Source organism: Chiloscyllium plagiosum, unplaced genomic scaffold (assembly GCF_037043375.1).
Source record: "Chiloscyllium plagiosum isolate Xiang-an unplaced genomic scaffold, Cpla_swu_hap1 HiC_scaffold_3, whole genome shotgun sequence".
NCBI classification, from domain to species: domain Eukaryota; kingdom Metazoa; phylum Chordata; class Chondrichthyes; order Orectolobiformes; family Hemiscylliidae; genus Chiloscyllium; species Chiloscyllium plagiosum.
Window position 1 is genome coordinate 72,026,834 of NW_028270141.1, and position 16,126 is coordinate 72,042,959.

The 16,126-nt window shown below is 39.9% G+C and overlaps 1 protein-coding gene and 1 long non-coding RNA gene across 6 annotated transcripts in view; one reads left to right on the top strand and one right to left on the bottom strand.

Annotated features, from left to right (window-relative positions):
• lama2 (laminin, alpha 2) overlaps positions 1-16,126 on the bottom strand; it is a 385,009-nt gene that overhangs the window by 307,402 nt on the left and 61,481 nt on the right. The window lies entirely within an intron of this gene.
• LOC148150602 (uncharacterized) lies at positions 13,711-15,628 on the top strand. Its single transcript, XR_015751833.1, has 3 exons — positions 13,711-13,848; positions 13,953-14,053; positions 14,732-15,628. It is a non-coding gene; the product is annotated as an uncharacterized LOC148150602 (long non-coding RNA).

Consider the following 16,126-nt stretch of genomic DNA (forward strand, 5'->3'; position numbering starts at 1 on the left):
TGCTGGAGTTCAGAAGAATGAAGAGTGATATGAGTAAGGCATATAAGATGCTAAATGGGATTGATAAGATGAAAACCAAACAGATGTACCCCTGGCGCGATAGTCTCAAACAAGAGGTCAAAGATACAAAATGAGAGAAGGTAGATTCAAAACTGAGACAAGGAGAAGCTACTTCTCTCAGAGGGTTGTAAATCTGTGGAGAAGTCAACATTTCAGACGTAACCCTTCTTTAGGACTGGGGATGGGTATGAGGAAAGCTGCAGATAAAGGGAGGGACGATGGTGAAGTAGGGATAGGTGAACACAAAGTGCAAATGAGGCAGAATCAATGGATTCGAGAGAGAAATAGATATGTTTTTGATGAAAAGCAGGATAAAGGGACATGGGGAGGTGGCAGGAAAGTGGATCAGATCAGCAATGATTATATTAAATGGCAGAGTCCACTTGAAGGACTGAATTGTCTACTACCGCACTGGATTTCCTTGAGAATTCAAAATGTTTAAAAGAACCAGACACTGGAAGAACATCACATGGAATACTGGCATAACTGACCTTGTTTTGTGGAACAATGATTCATTGAAGTTAATACAGCAGCATTTTGCTAAGACAGGCCATAAGATACCATTTTGTCAAAATTCCAGGAGCATTCAGAGAGACACAATGAGAAAGATAGTTGTCAAATAAAGGAGGCAGACCAGTTAAAGGACTGCTGTACCAAACTAGGCCACTGAGGACCACAACCTGTAGTTGAGAAAACCTAACCAAATGATCCTCCAGTCTCTCCTGGAATTGGTTTAGTCCAGTCCAACTAAACAAGGACTGAAGCCATTGCAGCTGCTGCAGTTGCACTGAAGTTTCCAACACCTTCAACTTGGAAGGAGAAACCTTCAATCAAGTCAGGTCTGTAATCATAACAGCCTGACCATATCCTCATATTTATAAATCTTGTATCTATTATTGTTTTTAATGTTTGTACCTATGTTTTAGTTAATACCTATATCACTTGTTCCAAATGTAATTTTCAGCAATACCTGCATAACAAACTAATCTTCAATCATATCTGAAACTAAAGTGTAGCAGGTAATTTTTAAATCGGAAAATTTGAAAAACCAAAAGGGGGATGAAAGAGTAATGTAGTTTCAGAACTCATGAACCATTCCATGGATACACCATGTGGTTCTGATACTGATCATTCACAGGCTAACTTACACCAAGAAATTCGTAAACTTAAGATCTGGAAACTCAGAACTGCAGTGCCACTGATTCGCATGCATTTAAATCACATCACTCAATGGCAGAAGGTTTGTTGTCAAATTGATAACTTGTATTACTTATGCATAAATGGTCCATCAACCTCAGTCAAGGTGCAGATACATGAATAAGTATAAATATCTAAACTTTGCTGAATAGTATTTCACTGTCTACATCACAACTGAATATCATAAAGCTGTTGAATTTGAGAGATAGTCAGGAACTGATCACATCACAGATACTTAAGGTTAGTCATCGTGCCATAACTACCCTTTAAAGAATGCAATATTTGTTAATTACTGCCAATCAACTTAATTCTTGGCACTGAAAATTCTGTTATACATATGCAGCCTCTTTTCTTCTGAAGCGAAATTTTACAGATCCCCATTTTTGTGTTTAGAGGTGGTGTATCTCGTATCATACAGTGCATGGATTGCCTGCCATGCTGACCCATCTCCCATTTTACTCAGGGCCACAGGTGCAGCAGGCTATCTGCCCATTGTTGGGCCGATTGGGGTTCTCAAGTGACTCATGAATACCTATGGATATTGCTATTTTACCCACAGCAAGGGGTGATCCATGCAGAGTGTGTAGCCAACAGTCTTATCTGTGCAGTTAGTTTTAAGTAAGGGGGAAGGCCCTCCTTCGGAAACCCCACCATCCAAAAAAATCCTACCTTATGCTTTGAATATTTCAAGGAGATTTTAAAAATATGAAAATTTAAATTTTAAAAAATTCTTAAGAAGTTCTTCGTCAGCTTGCACATTCAGCAGATTTGTGAGCAAAGGTTTCAAAAGTCGAACAAATGGAAGATGAGAGCCTGTACTCCCTCAGCAAAATCTGACCCTTGAGGCAATTAAAGGTAAGATCCAGAATAATGTCAAAATGACTGAAGTTCAGGTTGTGATGCAAAGGGTAGAGTTATTGGTGCAGGAACATTAATGTGCAGTGGAAAATCAACATAAATGCTTCAGTGCCACTGTGCTACCTAAACAGTTATTGTACAGATTATGTGCTAAACACTATCTAGAAAGGGCATGTAAAGTTGTCTCACATTGACTAAGTTTTGTTCATTGTGACAAAATTTGTGAGAGGATATTTCAAAGCTTAGACTCAAGTCTATTTTTTCTCTAATACTGAAAATTGTAGCTGATTATGTTTAAATCAAAACTTGGACTAATTTGTGATTTTAGATTCATAATAACAGACTCAGATATATTTGTCAATCCACCAAATGAGATGTCCGCAATACTTGATGTAAGTCAAATTAGTATCCCCTTTAGGATGCATCATATGGATGATGAAATAATGCATCCAGCATACTCAACTTGAACTAACAAATTAAAAGATTATCAAATGGGAAGAGGTGGAAAACCAATACCCTCTAATATATCTTTTATTAAGCTAATGAAGGCATCAAAAATAAATTATACTTTGTGGGAGGAGGAAAACTCATCTGAGAATGTCAGTGAGGGGTTGTTAAAATCCACTACATTATGTCGATATCATCTCGAAACCTATTAACATGTTTTAAGATTATATCTGTCTACAGTCAGTAATGATGTTACGTTAATTTTGACATGGATATCTGACTGTGAGTCATTAGGTTATAATTTTGGTTTATGCAGTAATTTAGTGTTTCCGTTGACAATGAGTTCCAGACAGTCCTGTGATTTGGGATAAGTAAAAGGTCACAGGAAACTCCTGCTGCACAGAAGATTTATCCACATACAAATTTCACTTTGAATCCAGTTGCTTTGGTGGTCATTTGTGCAAATATATCTTGTTTTTTGATGTCACAGTCAGTGTCTAAACCAGGATTAAAGTCTTCAATACAACTTAAAGTAACTGAGGTAGATGGTTGGCCAGACCCAAACAAGCTCAGCTCCACGCAACTGATTAACTATACCCCCTCCCCATCCTCATCCAGCCTATGACTCACCTCTCATCCCCACCCAGTGTCAGACTTACCTGACATCATCTCTCAAATTACTCTTATGCCCAAAAGGCAAAGTTAAAAATCACACAACACCAGGTTATAGTCCAAAAGATTTATTTGGAAGTACAGCTTTCGGAGCGCTGCTCCTTCGTCAGGTAGCTAGTGAGACAGGATCATAGGACACAGAATTTATAGTAAAACATCAATGTATTATACAACTGATGCAATGTATTGAACCAACCTAGATTGCTGTTGAGTCTTTAATCACTTAGAATGGGTATGCAGGTTTCGATTCATTAATATTTAAATTCCAGAACGTCTTTCAAAAAAAGTGACATCTCAGCTCAGACAATGCCTTAAAGGTGTGAGGTTAGAGTCTGTCTGTATTCCAACTTTGAGTCAGATTGGTTCTATTTCCAAAGTAGGAATTTATAAAATGTCATTTGGAATGACTGTCTACAGATTATGTGCTTTTTGAACAAAATAGAATCTATCTGCAAATACAAATCTGCAAATGCAAATCCACCCCAAAGACTTAGATGTGTGCGTGTGTGCGCGCATGTGATGGAGAGTGTGTGTGAGTGTGTGTTTGCATGTGTTCACAAGTGTGACGGACTATATGCTTGAGAGAGGGTGTGCACGTAAGTATAAATGTGGGGGGGGGGGGGTGTCTGAGAGAAAGCATGTGTATGAGAGATGATCTGTAAGAGTGTGTGTGTGTGTGTGTAGGGAGGTCACCTGTAATGTAACATGAACCCAAGATCCGGGTTGAGGCCATTCCCATGGGTACCGAACTTGGCAATCAGCCTCTGCTTGGTCATTTTGCTGAGCTGAGATGACACCTTATTTTATAAAACCTTAAGTTATCTTGGGAATACATCCCTGGACACAATGGGCTATTTAGCATGGCCAATCCACCTAACCTGCACATTTTTGGACTGTAGGAGGAAACCAGAGCACCCGGATGAAACCCATGTGGACACACAATATCAGCACTTTCTGCCCAAATCCATTGTATGAATTAAAACCCTTGGAATAATGAGTGCAGATCTGCTAATGCAGTTTGAAGCATTTGACAAGGTTTAACTGAGCTATTAAGTATGACAAAAAAAAATTAGTTTATTGCCAAGTGACACCAGATCGAGGGTGCTGAGCTTCTGAAGGGTGGTTAGAATTGTGTTAATCCAGGCATTGAAGATTGTAACATGAAATTTGAACACATGGCCCAAAGGTCGCAAAGCAATGAATCTTTCTTCTCCTGGCATCAGTTCATTACAATGATGAAGGGAAAATAATGCTCAACATGGCATTACCCCTGTGGTTTATATCTCGGGTTGAGGAAATCCTTTGTGGGCCTGACTCTTCAACTCATAAGGCCTTTTTCCACCAAAACAACCTTTCTTCCAGAGAGGATCTGTTTGATTGCTCCAACTTCCCTGTTCAGTACCTCCCTCACTGTTGCCACCTGCTGTTACAGAACCCAGCACAACTACCTGAATTGCCCTCACTCACCATCACCAGCCCCTGCTGGAGGTTCTGTTATTAGCATATGCCATTGCACTCTGATCTTGTGATTTGTAGCTTGTGGACAGATCTTGGGAAGTAAGGAAGTTAGTAACCTGTCCCAGTATGTCTAGCTTCAGATCTGCTCTTATAACCAGAGTATGTATATGGCTAGTTCAACAAGACAAACAGACTAATGTCAGTCAGCATTTCTCCTGTGCTCATATGAATGCTGCCAAAGAGGCCTGAGGTACCATTTGAACAAGCTTATCCCTATTGTTTCAACATGCTCGGGATATTTAGGGGGATCCTCAAGTCAAGGCTCCATTAATAATTTAAGTCAGCCTGTAACACTGTTCAGTAATTGTGAACTTTGCAAATTGCACCATAGTTGTGAGTAATTTGAACCATGTATTTTACTTTATAAGGCATGCTTCCCATACAATAATGAGATCTCCAAGCCAAGCAGGTGGTTTGTTTGTCTCCTAACATTCCAGCCCAGTAAGGAAAGGTGCAACATAAAATTATTTGGCTAAAAATGCCAGCCTTACCTTCTGAGTGTTAAACATTGTGTGCACAGCGCACAGGAAAGATAATCTAGCAGAGAAGATAACACTTATCTTCATGAACAAATTGAATTTTCCTATGATATCCATGATGTGAAGATTTTAAAGGATAATTTGAACTCCAGTGAACTTCTTTATTAAAACAAAACTTTATTATAATAAGAGAGGTAAACATGTTGAGAAAAAAGTGTAACATTCATATCACATTGGCCATGACCTTATAATTAGATCTGGTGTCACTTGGCAATAAACTAATTTTTTTTTGTCATACTTAATAGCTCAGTTAAACCTTGTCAAATGCTTCAAACTGCATTAGCAGATCTGCACTCATTATGCCAAGGGTTTTGATTCATACAATGGATTTGGTAATTGCTGCATAAAAGTAAGTTCTTGCTTATTGCTGAATAAATCTACAGCCATTATTTCATTCATTACACAGATAAAACCAGCAGGGTCATATATTATGTATTAGCATGCAGAGCATGGGGAGACGCGGTCAATATCAGGGAGAGATAAAGTACATCAAGAAAGTGAGATGGCAGCAGGAATGACTGCCAGAATTTAGAGTCGTTGAGTCAAAGAGATGTACAGCAAAGAAACAGACCCTTCGGTCTAACTCGTCCATGTTGACCACATATCCTAAACTAATCTCATCCCATTTGGCCAATATCCCTCTAAACGCTTCCTATTCATATACCCATCTAGATGCCTTTTAAATGCTGTAATTGTACCATCCTCCACCACTTCCTCTAGTGCTCATTCCATACCCTCTGCGTGAAAAAGTTGCCCCTTAGGTCTCTTTTATGTCTTTCCCCTCTCACCCTAAATCTATGGTCTCTAGTTCTGGACTCCCCTAAGCCAGGGAAAAGTCCTTGTCTATTTACCCTATCCATGCCCCTCATGATTTTATAAACTTTTATAAGGTCACTCTTCAGCTTCCAATTCTCCAGGGAAAACAGCCCCAGCTTATTCAGCCTCTCCCTATAGTTCAAACCCTTCAATCCTGGCAACATTCTTGTAAATCTTTTCTGAACCTTTTCAGGTTTCATAACATCCTTCAGATAGGAGGGGGACCAGAATTGCACACAATATTGTGAAAATGGCCTAAGCAATGTCCTGTACAGCCCCAACATGACCTCCCACTCCTATACTCAATGCTCTGACCAATAAAGGAAAACATACTAAATGCCTCCTTCACTATCCAATCTACCTGCGACTCCACTTTCAAGGAGCTATAAACTTGCACTTCAAGGTCCCTTTGTTCAGCAACACACCACAAGACCAACCATTAAGTGTACAAGCCTTGACCTGATTGGCTTTTCAAAACGCAGCACCCCACATTTATCTAAATTAAACTCCATCTACAACTCCTCGATCCATTGGCCCATTGGCCCACCTGATCAAGATCACATTGTACTCTGATGTAACCTTCTCCATTGTCCATTACACCTCTAATTTTGGTGTTGTCTGCCAACTTACTAACTATACCTCCTACGTTCACATCCAAATCATTTATATAAATGACATAAAGCAGTGGAGCCAACAACCATCCTTGTGACACACCACTGGTCACAGGCCTCTAGTCTGAAAAGCAACTCTTCACCACAACCCTCTATCTTCTACCTTCAAGCTAGTTCTGTATCCAAATGGCTAGCTGTCTCTGTATTGCATGTGATCTAACCTTGCTAACCAGGAGAAAGTGAGGACTGCAGAGTTGAGAGTGTGGTGCTGGAAAAGCACAGCAGGTCAGACAGCATCCAAGGAGCAGGAGAATCGATGTTCCTGATGACGGGCTCATCCCCAAAATGTTGATTCTCCTGCTCTTCAGATGCTACCTGACCTGCTGTGCTTTTCCAGCACCACACTCTTATCTTTACTAACCAGTCTAGCATGAGGAACCTTGTTGAATTTCTTACTGAAATCCATATTGATCACATCCACCACTCTGCCCTCATCAATCCTCTTTGTTTCTTCTTCAAACAATTCAATTAAGTTAGTCAGCCACCACTTCCCACACACAAAGCCATGTTGACTATCCCTAGTCACTCCTTGCCTTTCCAAATATATGTAAATCCTGCCCCTCTGGATTCCCTCCAACACCATATCAGTCCCTATTGTTCTCTGGCTTTTCCTTACCACCTTTCTTAAATGGTGGCACCAAGTTAGCCAACCTCCCGTCTTCCGGCATCTCACCTGCAGATATCAATGATCCAAATATCTGAGCAAGGGGCACAGCAATCAAAGTGCTCCCCCACTAACCCCTCAGTCACCTGCCCTGCCTTATTTCCCAAGAGTAGGTCAAGTTTTGCACCTTCTCTAGTAGGTACATCCATATACTGAATCAGAAAATTTTCTTGTACACACTTAAAAATTCCCCTCCCTTAACACTATGGCAGTCTCAGTCTGTGTTTAGAAAGTTAAAACTCTCTACCATTACCACCCTACTATTCCTACAGATGACTGAGATCTCCTTACAAATTTGTTTCTCAATTTCCTGCTGACTATTGGGGGACCTATAGTAAAATCCCAATAAGATGATCATCCTTTTCTTATTTCTGAGTTCCACTCAAATACTTTCCCTGGACGTATTCCGAGGAATATCCTCCGTAAGTACAGGCATAATGTTATCCCTTATCGAAAATGCTACTCCCCCTTGTCACTTGTGCCTCCCCCCTTTCTATCCAGTAATATTAGATCAAGTAGAACAGACCAACTATGTACTGCACTAATGTATCAGCCTTAGTTAATATAATCAAGTATACCCAATGGAATTAGATCCCATGTCCATCTAAATAAACAAAACTCTTACATTATGTCAAGTTCATCCTCCCCCCCCATCCCATACATAAATGGACAATTATGATATGAGTGCTGTTTGAAGGCATTCAGCACAGGAAATTGATTACTGTATAAACTAATGTACAGACAAGGACTGGAAATCACCTGGATTTGATTTCAGATGTGTAGCTATAAAGGAGTTTTAAAATTTACATTGTCCAATATATATTCATAACATCTTAATTTGTCCAGAAAGTTGGTTTTGTGAAAAATAAAATAAAATTTATAAAATTCCAAAAGAAATGCCAATTTTACATTAACGTCAGCACATATTCACTGGGCACAAATATAATTAACCAAAATTGTGGTCACAGAACAGACCATCTACAATGATTAAAGCAATTATGTAACTGCTCAGTAATATTTAAAATATTCACTCCATCCAAGGTAATATATCACCAGGGAAATCCTTTCTTAGTTTCCTGGATTTTGCTGATGTGAAAAACACAAATAAATTCATTAGATAGCCCGAGAAAACCAGATGAGGAGGTACAAAGCTCTTAATGCAAGGCATCCTCCAGACTCCAATGCAGGCATAAAGTGGGCTGACAACCGAAACGGTACTTACTATGCTTAAGAATCGCTACTCAGCTTGTTTTTTTTTTAACTGAGATGCTTTGTCAATGAAGCATTTGATGTATCTTATTAGTTTTCTAGCTGTTTAGGTCCCCATGTCCCAGCCATTTTCTCATAGCACTTTACAACTAGAGATTGGAAAGTAATAGTGGGAATGCAACCTGCACTGTGCATTATCAGCATCAGATCCACTTGCTCACAAGGAACCCACTCCCAAGGTCCCCATTACCTATTACCCTAACAGCCAGTGAAATAACTCCACAGAGGCCAGTATCCCTTCACCAAATCACCCTTCATTTACATGTGCATAGTTCTTGACACTGGTCTAGCTTCCTCACAGCCATCTCTCAGAGTGAACAGGATGACTGACACTCCTATTTATATCTGTCAGCCAGGGCTCCCTGACTGGATCAGGCTACCAGCCCGAATCAGGGGGCTCATATTCTATTGTTGCCTGGCTGCCCTCATTACAATCACTACAGCCCACCTCCCCCCATACGTGGAGACCCATTACTGCCTTCAACTTTTCCCTGAGCCCCGACATTACAGCTTACTGATGTCCACACTGCTAATCTGCATTCTGCCTGTGGAGTCCTCAGCGGTGGTCACTGTCAACAGCCCATACCCCTCTCATTGCTGATGCCCTTCTATGTGGTTCCACATAACCATTATGCATCGTGAGTTTTCATAATCAATTCTAATAAGTGTCTCTGCTGCCATGAAAGATGGCATGAGATGCTTCCAATATCAAGACTGGCCTCACAAGACCAATTCTGCCTTCGCTCACATCACTTAGATACATGCAAGAATCTGCCCTTAAATACTAAGGGCCTTTTAAGCCATTTGGCTCAAGGTGAGAAATTAAATTATATTCCGACATTATGGTTAGTTGTTTAATAACTTCCATAGGGAATATATCCATATCTAGATCATAATTAATGTTCATGGTTTGATTGCTATTTTCTAACTGAAATGAACATTGTAACATAGAAATATGGAAAACAGATTCAGGAACACACCATTCAAACAACCCCACCATACTCTCAATCCCTCCTCATATCCTTAACATGTTTAGCCTCTTGAAATCTATTTCTTTCTTAAGTATATTCAGGGACTTGGCTTCAATGGTGGTAGAGAATTCCATAGTTTCACCACCCTCTGAGTGAAGACATTTCTCTTCAACTGAGTCCAAGATTGCCAACTGCATAAACAAGACCTCTCCTGAGACTGTTTTCCTCATTCTGGTCTCTGTTCCCCAGCCAGGGGAAACATCATCCCTTCATCTATTCTGTCCAGCCTTCTGAAGAGAAGAGACACAGTTTATGGTTGCTAATCAGAAGACAAATGAGGAAACTCTTTTGAGGTACAAAGGCTTTTACACAGGTCACATTTCAGTGCGCTTTAGAATGGTCTTGTTTCTGTGGTTATTTTGAGTGTTAACTTGTAATGGATAATAACAGTTACTGTCCAGTTAGATATGGTTCTTATGTTAAAAGGAAATTAATACATTTTGAACAACATTAAGTCGCATCCATTGCAATAATTGTTAATCACTAGGAAGTGCCACTGCAGATTTTAAACAGATGCATCAATTGATTATTGATGCCATCTCACCTTGATAAAGGTCTATGAACTTAGTTAGATAAAAGGAACAAGCTGTTGTAAGGGGGACAAACTTATAAAATGATCAATGTGTGAAAGAATGAAAGAGGAAGTGAAACTAAGATGACCATTAACTCCCCCTCCCACTCCACCGAGGATATGCAGGTCATTGGACTCATCCACCGCCAAACCACAACAACGCGACGGTCGGAGGAGGAGCGTCTTATCTTCCGACTGGGAACCCTCCAACCACAGGGGATGAACTTGGACTTCACCAGTTTCTTCATCCCCCCTCCCCCCACCTTGTCTCAACCGAATCCCTCCAGCCCGGCACCGCCTTCCTGACCTGCAGTCTTCTTCTTGACCTCTCCGCCTCCATCCTACTCCGACCTATCACCCTCACCTTGACCTCTTTCCACCTATCACATTTCCAACGCACCTCCTCCAAGTCCCTCCTCCCTACCTTTTATCTTCTCCTGCTGAACACTCTCTGCTCATTCCTGAAGAAGGGCCTGTGCCCGAAACGTCGAATCTCCTGTTCCCTAGATGCTGCCTGACCTGCTGTGCTGTTCCAGCAATAAAGTTTCAACTTTGATCTCCAGCATCTGCAGACCTCACTTTCTCCCCTTTCTAGAAACCAGACAGGAGTGAGGTATTATCTTAGAGTTGGTATGCAGTACACCTTGAAGAGGAATGCTCATGTCTTAATCACAATAATGAGTATTTAAGACATGCTCATGAATGCACAGCAATTTACAGGTGGTATTTGATGGGGACTCTAACAGCAAGAATTGTGACAGGCGAGATGATTCATTAGGTGGGAGCAGAAATTTCAATTTTCTAATGATCAGTTGAGATCCAGAGACAGCGGCACAGCAATGGTGGGTTGGGCTGTTTTGGGCCTGTGGCCAAGTTTGATTTGTATTACCATTGCGTACCGTGAATATTCTTTTATATTAAAATGCTTTGACTTTATGTCCTGCTTTCAAGGTTGAGTCTTGACAATCTCATGGTACCCAGTTCACTGTTGTTTAAAGATGACGTGCAACAGTCTAGTTTATATAATTGGCAAGGGTGCTTTATGATAGGGGAGAAAGGTGAATTGGGAGTGAGGATATGGAGGAGTAGAAGAGAAATCCAAGGGAGGGTAAACATTGGGATTGGAATCTTGGAGGAATGAAATGGGAAGTACCTGGGGTACAGGGTGTGGTGGGGAAGGGGGATTAGAAATGGGACAGTAAAATCCGAAAAATAAAGTAAAGAGCACAAAATTAAAATAGTGAAAAAGCAGGCAAGGTACTAAAGGGCTGGGTCAATACTGTCTACATACGTGTCTTTATCTTAGAGTATTAGCTGGCAAAGGAAACCTTCAGAGTCACAGGAGGGAAGACGATTCAGTCAATGGATGTGGGGCAAATCTTTACTCCAAAATAGCTGCTGAGCATGTGCAACAGAAACTATTTCATTGTGTTAGTTGCTGACCAAAGTCCCATTAGGAAAGAACACAACCTTCACCAAGAAAAGGCTACTATTTCACACAGGATTAACCACTGATCTCCCACCATGGCATTGGCTTTGCCTGCAAGCAGGTCTTTGTATCTGGCAGTGATTGTATTAGTTCCTGTAACGTAAGCACTTGAAATGGTCCTAAAATATTCAACAGACCTTTATTATAGCTTCTGGTTTCCAGACTCGTCTGAGTTAATATTAAGCTGTTTAGTTACAAACAGCATCTCATGCCTCAGTTAGTCCTGGTTAGGATGGAGTCTGAGACTTTTATACCTTTGGGTCACATGCTGTACAGAGATTCTACATGCACCAATGGGCATAAGCCCCAAAGATCCTGGGAATCACTCCAGCCATTCCGTTAATGCAAGAAGATACATGGAAGCACAGTTCATGTGCCCCTAAAAAGGAAAATGATTACAGCTCTGAAATAACGATAAATCCTGTCAGAACTGAGATGAGCCCTAAAATAAAAGCAACAAACTGGAAAAAAACACAGAAAGTGCCTGGAAATACCCAATAGGTTCAGAAGCATGTTTGGAGAGAAGCAGAAATAAATTTCTGAATGGAATATTACTCTTCTTAGAACTGACCCGCGAACGAAACAAATATTTTGGTCTGATATGTTCACTCAAACAGCCAGAAACCTGTTTGTTGTTTAATTTCTGGTTTAATTCCCATTTTCTTAAAACGTTGCACTGTCTTAAAATATTTCTTCATTTCAATTGTGTTGATTCCATGATGTGGCTACTCCCACAGGATATGCTGCAAATACTACAAAACATATCTTACACTTAACTGTTGGTGACCTGTCTCTCTGATGCATGCTGCCTGGAAGCAGACTGAGTTCCGTGGAGACTAGCCACTGGGAGCTTTAGGGTCAGCAGCAACAGTTGAGCTGCACCGCAACTTTAAAAATGATTTATTTTCTTATTGTCCGAGTGGACATTTTGTGAAACCCAAAGTGGAAAAACTTCATTAACAATGGAACACATATTTCTAATTCAAAAAGTCATGAAAAATAAACAGGAAGTGTGGTAATGGGTGAAGAATTAAAATGAAGTCACTTGTCATTTACTAGTAAATTAAGTCACAAAGATAATTTCAGAGGAGCCATGTTTAATGCCAATGGCTCAGTAGATGTGCAGCTTAAACATCATATTCAAACTGGCAAGTTTGTTGAGCTCAGCCAATTATCTACTTCATTGCAACAACATTTTTTACATTAGTGCACATCAGAACATTCTTTCACTGCAGGTTAAATCATATTTTATTTGTTTTCTTCTATCTTATCTTAATTCAATCTTCATTTCCAAGTGCTCATCATGTCCATCCTTCTCACAAAAGTTAACACATATTTGAATACAAGTTGTCACAAAATTAAAAATACAATTAATTCATTCACAAAATCAAAAAATAAGCCCAATTTTTACAAACACTAATCAACGTGCAGCAGGGCTTACTACACAGATGCAATGGGTCAGCCAAGAGACTAAAGTAAATCGTACCCCTCTGGGAATAGTTCAGTACATTCTGTTCTACTTCCTGAATGTTTTGTTTCTTTTCTTTCCAAGGACGACTGTACTCTTCTTCATATATTTAAGGCAATAAAAATAAGCACATTTGACTTACATATACAAACCAATGTTAAAACAGCAAAATAAAACATTACTGTATTCAAATATATAACATTGAAAACTGATGACAGGGCTTCGTGTAAACAAAGGATAATTTTCCCTACTGTCAAAAAACAAAGTTCTTGCTCACTCCTTGCTCAGGCAATCTCCTGCGAATGGATACTCCTCCTAATCTCCTCTGCACATCTGTATCACAGAGGAAAGGTTTGGAGGAATATGGGCCAAACACAGGGAAGTGGGACAAGTTGAGATTAGGAACATGGTCAGTGTGGAGTAGTTGGACTGAAGGGTCTGTTTCTGACTCTCTGGCTCAGTATGGTTTCTCCAATTGAAATTCAGCAGAATTCCCAGCAAAGCAACATAAATGCCTAAATATGGCTGTTTGCACCATGTCCCCACATGTTCCATTAACTTCTTCCAAAGCAGAAGCGGTAGGTGTTGAGAACCACATTGATATTGTCACAACTATAGTCAGAATACCAAAGTAGTGTGGACTTGTTTTTAAGTGCAATTACAAATTGTGATCTTTTTAAAGGGCTGCAGATAAGTGGCTCTCTGAAGAGAGAGACCCCCACAGAATGTCACACCGACGGTACAAAGAGAACTTCAAGCAACTGTCCTTTAAAGGGGGAAGAGGTAAGTCAAAACAGAGTGGACTTCATCTCTTGTGACTACAAACATGACTAGAGCTCATGACCCCATGTTTAATGACAAGTCACCTGAAGATTCGGGGTCACAATGGCAGACACCATGGTGAGTTTTTACCTCTTTGAGGAAAACACAAGGACGGAGTTAAAAAGCCAGTTTCACCTTGACTGAAGTGTGCTGGGGGGAACTGAACGTTCTCACGTGTATCAGCCTAGGTTTGAACAATAGTATACTGTGACAGACACAGTCGAAAAACTATCCCCTAATCACCCCATGTTGCAGGTAAAAATACCGTCTCTTACTCCAACTACTGCAAAACAGACAAAAGGAAATTGGACCCTCTCTCATTATGAATATTCTAGAATACAATGGATCAGTCAAATGGAATTAGAATCTCAAACAATCTGCAAAACTATGATTCTAAAACTAACCAATGTCAACACTATCGGTAACCTCTACTGCAACAGTGGAAATTTTCAACTATCTGCTTTTCGGGAATAATTTGGAGACTTTTTCTTTTTTTAAAACTTCTTTCTTTTTAAACTCATGTCTTATTTTTATGTGTATGTGTTTTGCGTTATTTATTCTTCTCGTGTTTAGAAATGAATAAACTCACTTTCTTTGTTTATTTAAGTGAACCTGGTTTTATTGGTTCCTTTTAAACAGAAGTTCATGTGATCTGAGAGAAGTGTATCCACAAGCGAAGAGATCCTTTCTTTAAAGTAACCTTGTCGCAACAAAGGGAATAGAGAAGGGAAACCAGTTCAGTCCTCCTGTCTGGAAGCTTAACAGTTTGACTGCTCCAGGTGCATGACAGAGATGAAAGAAGATAGTCGGGAAACTCGAAAGAGATGAAACTCAAGAAAACAAAAACAAAAGTCAGTAAGTCTGGCCAATTATTGAAACAGAAGATAACCACTGCATAGTGTGCATTGAGTGAATATAGTCCTCCCACCCTTTGGTGTGGGGAAAATGTATAATAAGTTCTCAAGACTGAGGATGCACGCGAAGGTAAGTTTGAAGAAATGATGTGCACTGAAAGGAAAAACAATGTCTTAGACATGTTCAAGTGTTGTGTCTATGGATTAGTGCCATGTCAACATTCGATGGTACGGAGGCAAAGTAGATCTACTACTAATAATTTGTCAATAATTTGCTTTGCAAATAACTCCAACCACAGAAGCTTGAGAAATTTAAGCCATTCTAGAAAAAAGCTGGAAATTAACAGAATTCTTTTTTCACTAACAGTGACCATGAAGCTATCAGATTCATGTAAAAACCCAAGTAGTTCATAATGTCTTTAAGCAAAATAAACCTGTGACCTTATCCAAACCGCCCTATGTGTGACTCCTTTCAAACAACGTGGTTGATTTATATTTGCCCTCTAAAATGGTCCAGCAAATCATATTCCCATAATGACCATGTCTGGGTAATAAATTCAGCCCCTGATGGTGATCACACAACATACAAATAACATCTGAGGGGATGGTTCAAACTCTACAATCTCACCACCTCGCTAACATCTCAATGAAGCTACAGATCCAAAAGCATGTTAGGAAAGGTTTTTTTCACCCAGTCACTATAAAGCCCTCAAATTAGTGGCATGTTCTCCAATCCTAATTTTCAGTTGAATGTTTCTTCATTCTTGTTGTTATAAGGAAATCGTCCCGAAGGATGACATGAAAGAGTCGGGCAGTTTCTCAGTGGAGACTGAAGCAGTCTAGCACAACATTCAGATGCTGACAAATGTATCATTGACCCATCATGGGAGTTGTAATTATGCTTAACTAATGCTTAACTTAATCGTATCGACTGCCACCATCCAATAAATCACACATGGTTTTGGAAGACACATACCTCTTGTGAAGACTCTCTAGTGATTTATCCTCCAATACTGATAATTAGACAGGTCCGAGCAATCAGATGAGAAAGGAGGATTTGTGGCAACCTGAATCATAAGACACCATTGGTTGGTATCTACAGCCTAATTAAATATGGTATTCTGCAGTGGTCACCATATTGAAATACCTTAATATAACAACAATGGAAAGAATCCATTTC